A 5195-nucleotide genomic window follows, 5' to 3' on the forward strand; every position below is an offset into this window, starting at 1 on the left:
ATATATTTCTAATCAATCAAATGACTACAAGATGTCTCTTACTCACCTACTTTTGGGGAGGTTTTTTTTTCAAGGACAGTAAATCCTCACCTAACATCATGAATAGGTTCTTGGAAACTGCGACTTTCAAAAGTACGAATATAGACAAGATTTATGTACAGGTATGTTCACATCAGTGCTATCCGTTAGAGAAGAAATATTGGTTATAAAATTATGTTTGTCAATAGATTTAAATATTAGGAAGCCATTAAATGTCATATTTTCAAATGGTAATATCTAGGGATTCTACAATATAATGTTTACAAAAATAAACAGGATACAAAACTGTGTTTATAATACAATAAATAGTGTTCTATGCAAGATACATATAATGTATTTATTACATATAGTATTTTATTAATATATAGTATATTATTAATATATATTATAAATACATACACATATATAGAAAAAAAGCTGGAAGGAAATACACTCAAAATACTAACAGTAGTTTTCTCTAGGTGGTGGGATTACTGGGGTTTTTATATTCTTCCATTTGCTTTCCGTTTATCAGTTTTTCCACATGAGCCTGAAGATCTGCCAAAAAGGAAAGAATATGTTGGCCAGGCTGACCCAAGTTTTGCGGTTTCTATGACAATTATACTTCTAATTCTAAAATAATAAACTGACATCATTTTTAACATCTTAGATATTTTAGTGCAATAAGTAATATGTTCATAATGAAAAATTTGGCAAGTACAGAAAAGTCAAAAGAATCAGGGAGAGAGCTGTGCAAATTTCCACCAGTCAGAAGGAAAGCCTGATATTAACATCCCACAGTTGTCTGAGTCAGGGCTTTCTAGCTACACCATGGGGTATGTTTGCCATGGAAGTGCCTCATGAGCTGCCACCAGGGAGGCTGAGGACTGGCTGGGTGGGTCATGCAGTCTGGGTGAGATGTTGCAACAGAAACTGCTCCCCCCACCACCAACCAACTTGAATCAATCCCCTTGTACATAATTAGAGTTTCACGTAACAATTCACCTGAAGAAAGTCTCCATCCATGGCAAAACTAATAAAAGCAACCTTGGTTACCACATCTTAAGCCTCTTCCCTAAAGCTAAGCATTTAGCTTGCTTCCAGTTTTCGTAATCACAGACTGGAAGCCAGAGTGAATGTCTTTGTATAGTCATCTTTGCTTACATTCTGCCTCTGTGATTGAAATTTCAAGAAAAAAGTAACCATCATTTTCAAAGCTCTTGATATTTTCAAACTGCCTACACAAAAATCAACCTGTTTACACCCCATCGACTTGCCCATCTAACCAAACCTTGCATGCATTGAGCATCATTTCAAACAATCTTTAATTTGATAGATTTAAAATGGAGTCCCTCGTTGTGCCTGTCACATTTTAAGGAATGTGTGCCCCTTGAGGATCTCTTCCAAGAAGGCTTCCGCCAGTACAAGCTGCCATCCCGCCAGCCCCTATGTAGAGGACATGGCACCTCCCCACTAAAATGATGCTGGAGTTCTCCAAGTGGACTTGTGCTTGGGTTTTCTTCTCACTAGGCTCCCAGGCAACCACATGATTGAACTCACAGCAGCCCAGGCTGTGGAATAAGCCCCCAGGAAAAAACGGCAGAAGCCAGGGTCTAACATACCCCCTTCCCAAATACTCTAGAGCTAGCCTCTCAGAACGGGAAGGTGTCCTGGAGAGCAATCACCTTTGAGGCCTTTGGCTGCATAAATAACGGCTTTGAACCCTGGACCGGAAAAAAACTCTACCAGTTAATGATGCAGCCGGGACCCAAACCTGGTTTCCTGGGAGTCTAAACCCGGCGGCTTCCCCACTACTGGCCTCCAACCTGCGATGACGTCAAACGCAGCAGAAGCGAGTCCTGACCCATCACCCTTCTGTCTGATCACAGACCCTCCACGTAGGGCCCGTCAACATCATCGATAGCTAATAACAATAAACAAGGCTTCTTGACCGAGGGGGCGAGCGGAGACTGAAATCTACCTGGAAGACAAGGCTACAATATAAAAGCAGAAAGAAAACAAACTGGGAGAGACGCTCCCCAAGCCAGAAGAGCTCTCAGAACTCAATTTTAGAAGTCAGCATGCGAACGGCCACAAGGGGGAGCGCTATTTTCAAAATACAGAAACCACAGTCCTAATCCCGGCGCCCCAGCCGGCTTTCAGCTGAAACGGCTTTAGCTTTAGAACATCAAAGGGCTTGTTGCAAAGATTTGCTCACCAAATCCACTGGCTCCCATTCAGATTTTGTGCCAACCTACAGCCTACAGCTTGTAGTCACTAGGAGCTAAAGCTTTCCATTTTTGTCCCTAGGTTATTGTTTTAAAAGTAAATACGGTACAATGGAGAAATACATACATGTGTGACACATATACACATATGATAATACATAATCTGTATATATGTAACTTAAAACAAAAACAAGTTAAAAAATGTGTGTTATCAGCAACAGAATTTTAAACATATTTTAAACATATACAGTATATATTTAATATATACCATGAAATAGAATATAAAACATTTTAATGTTTTAATATAAAATTATATATAGTACATATTTAAATATTTTTAAGTATATAAAATATATGTTTATTGTATTTATATATAATTGTTTATATTATATATTTAAAATTCTTTCTCTTGAGTGATAAATCCATGCTTTAAAACTCAAATTATATTTAAAACACCCATTAAATATATTATTTATTATATTTATATGTACAGTAATATACTAAATGTATTTTTATATATAGTAATGATTTAAAGTACTTATTTAAAATTCTCTGTTGCTAAGTGATAAACACATGCTTCGTAACTTCTCTGGTTCTGTTTTATTCATTATAATCCCCCAAAACCCTGAAAGAAACAGAATAACAGTTTTATTGACCCACTCGAGTGATTTAATTTTTATGTTTCACTAGCCCATATCTGTTCACGTATCGCTGAAAATAAAAAAGAAACAGTGGATTAAAATGGAAGGGAAATAGACAATAGCTGTTGTTCCTAGCTTAATTAGGAGAGAAAGCCAGAGTAAAATAAGACAGTCTATTGCAGCTAAGAGGAAGAAATTCTTTAGTCTCAACCAAATATGTAAATATAACATCTCTCTTCTCATATTCTTAGTGCTAAATCCTAGTATAGAGCTGACTAAGGCAAGGGCGAAGCACATATTTAGTGGCCATTATTATGCTACTCTGAGGAAAATTCTCTCAGTGTCTAATATTTTAAAAATTGGGTTTTAATTAGATCTTATCAGCAACCCTAAAATGCAATGTTTCTCACCCCCCAGAAGGAAACAAAACAAAACAGAACAAAACTCACACCATCCCCAAAACGAGGCTTAATGAATAACCACATGGAAACTATGGAAAGATATTTCTTTAACTACATGGCAGATAGAACTAGGTGGGAGGAAAACCTGCCATGGCTTCTCTTAATGGCGTATTTAGGCTTTACTTCAGAAAAGGGAAAGCATCTGAAAAGATGGGAAGAATTTCTCACCACCCTGCAGACAACTGTCTCCTCCCAGTACCCAGGACCTGAACTCGGAAACTACCAGCAACACACACGTGAGTCATTCTTTGTGCTATGCAGTTACCCTTAGTGCCGTCCACCCCTCGTCCCATCCTTTTTTTAATCTATATTCATTCAGAGACAAGAGTTTAAAAAGCAAGCAAAGAAAAACCACCTGTGCAGAAAGTAGAAGGAATTGCTGGTGGCTCATCGCGTCATAGGAAAAACAGTGCACGTGAGCAAAGCTGTCTCAGTAAGAGAAGAGTAGGAAAGAAACACGCACAGCAGCATGTTAGAAACTGAAGTTTCTTGTGCCCTTCTTGGACTCAGAATACAATACCGGAGAACAATCAGATAAGGCAGGAGAAGTTAGAAGTGTGGGGAAATAGAGCTTCCGTAGGCAACTGTGAGGAATCAGGAACAGGCTGGCAGCCGGCACTGCCCGCCTGTCCTCCACCGAGAGCACTAGGATAGGACTCCACACATGAGGACCAGACCTCGACGATGAGCTCACCCTTGCTCTTAACAAGCACTGGCTCTCTACAGATGTCACTTCCTTTAAGGATGAGTAAATAAGGGAGGAAAAACTATGGGATGGGGTGGGGCCTGGGGGGTAATTTTTTAAAGCTACAGAAAATAGGAAAGAGACTTTATCTCAATGGTTTAGAAGACGTTAGAAGACTCTAAAAATAATCTACAGGAGGACCCAAGAGATCTAACACTCTGGAATCCTCTTACAGGATATCAAAAGGCATAACCTATATTAAAGAAACCATAAGGAATAAGTGAAGATGAAAATTACTAATATGTGATGAACCAATGCTTTTAACAAATATTTATTAAGAACCCATTATGAAGACCTGGCCCAGTGGCTCATGCCTGCAATCCCAGCACTTTAGGAGGCCGAGGCAGGTGGATCACTTGAGGTCAGGAGTTCGAGACCAGCCTGGCCAACATGGTGAAATACTGTCTCTACTAAAAATATAAAAATTAGCTGGACGCGGTGGTGCATGCCTGTAATCGTAGCTACTTGGGAGGCTGAGGCACAAGAATCACTTGAACCCGGGAGTTGGAGCTTGCAGTGAGCCGAGATCACACCAGTGCAGTCCAGCCTGGGCGACAGAGCAAGACGCCATCTCAAAAAAAAAAAAAGGAGAAGCCATTATGAAGCACTGGGCTGGGGTGGAGAATCCAGAGACGGGCAGAATGGACAAGATGCCACCTTTGAGGCAGCTTACACTTTGGTGAGGTTCACAGATGATTCACTAATAAATAAATAATTTGTAATGAGAATTGCTATTAAGGAATCAGTTGGGGGCAGGTAGTACCTACTTAGATAAAATAGGCAGGAAAGGCTTCTGTAGTATGTCTGAGGACGATATGGAAAGCAAGTAATGCGTATTCCCGGCAGAGGAAGCAAATTGCTTTAAGGTGAGAAAGAGCTGCGCATGCCTGAAGAACTGAAAAAAGACCCATGTGCCTGGTAAATGGCGCAGCTGAATTTGGAGACATAGGCAGTGTCAGCTCATGCAGAAGCTTCACAGCTGGGAAAAGTGCTTTGAATTCTTAGTACAAAAGAAAGCCAATGCGAGTGTGAGTGTGTGTGTATTCAGTATGTATATGTGTGTGTGTGTATGCACATGTATACATCTGTACACACATACACA

The 5195-nt window shown here is 39.7% G+C and overlaps 1 long non-coding RNA gene across 1 annotated transcript in view; it reads right to left on the bottom strand.

Moving 5' to 3' along the window:
- Positions 1 to 577, bottom strand: part of LOC119622341 (uncharacterized) — a 35987-nt gene extending 35410 nt beyond the window's left edge. The window contains exon 1 of the long non-coding RNA XR_005238990.2: positions 486 to 577. This is a non-coding gene — a long non-coding RNA (uncharacterized lncRNA). The remainder of the gene's footprint in view (positions 1 to 485) is intronic.
- Between the last annotated feature and the right edge of the window lie 4618 nt (positions 578 to 5195).

This window comes from Chlorocebus sabaeus, chromosome 7, assembly GCF_047675955.1.
Source record: "Chlorocebus sabaeus isolate Y175 chromosome 7, mChlSab1.0.hap1, whole genome shotgun sequence".
NCBI lineage: Eukaryota > Metazoa > Chordata > Mammalia > Primates > Cercopithecidae > Chlorocebus > Chlorocebus sabaeus.